Below are 717 nucleotides of genomic sequence, written 5' to 3'. Positions count from 1 at the left end.
AGTATATTCAGAAAGCTAAAAGAAAGGGCTACAATTATTGTATTGTGGGAAAAATGACCAAAAAAGGAAGGTGCATCCCCTACTATAAGAATCAGATATAGACTACAAAAAAGTCGGACTTAGACTACACAGTTTACTGATACACTATAAAAGACTACAAAAGTCGAAATTAGACTACAAAGTTTACTAATACACTACAAAAGCGTGGACTTAGACTACATAGTTAGGGTTAGAGTCAAAAGGTTATCTTGACTACAAAGTTTGTAGTGTGCGCTTTTTCATTAAAAAAGTTTGTAGTGTCCGGTTTTTGAGACTACAAAAGTTGTGGTGTTGCGCTTTTTCATTAAAAAAAGTTTGGAGTGTCCACTTTTTGAGACTACAAAAGTTGTAGTGTTGCGATTTTTCATTAGAAAAGTTTGTAGTGTCCGCTTTTTGAGACTACAAAAGTTTGTAGTGTTGCGCTTTTTTATTAGAGGAGTTTGTAGTGTCTGCTTTCATCAGTAAGATGGCAAAATAGATTCCGGGTTTTACTGGTTTTGGAAGTTGCCGGGGTGTCCGGAAACCTGAAAAGGAATAGTCTAAGGGTCTCGCCGGTCAGGGACTAGTGAACGTGTGCATCTTACGCTATTTGGGCGGCGGGTTTCCAACAAAGGACACATAGGTTGCCAAGTTTCAATATTTTTCAATGTTTCGAGGTTTTCAGTGGTTTTCGGAGGT

The sequence above is a fragment of the Laccaria bicolor genome, genomic scaffold (assembly GCF_000143565.1).
Source record: "Laccaria bicolor S238N-H82 LACBIscaffold_102 genomic scaffold, whole genome shotgun sequence".
Lineage (NCBI taxonomy): Eukaryota > Fungi > Basidiomycota > Agaricomycetes > Agaricales > Hydnangiaceae > Laccaria > Laccaria bicolor.
The sequence above is the reverse complement of the archived record's forward strand: the minus strand, read 5'-3'. Positions refer to the sequence as shown.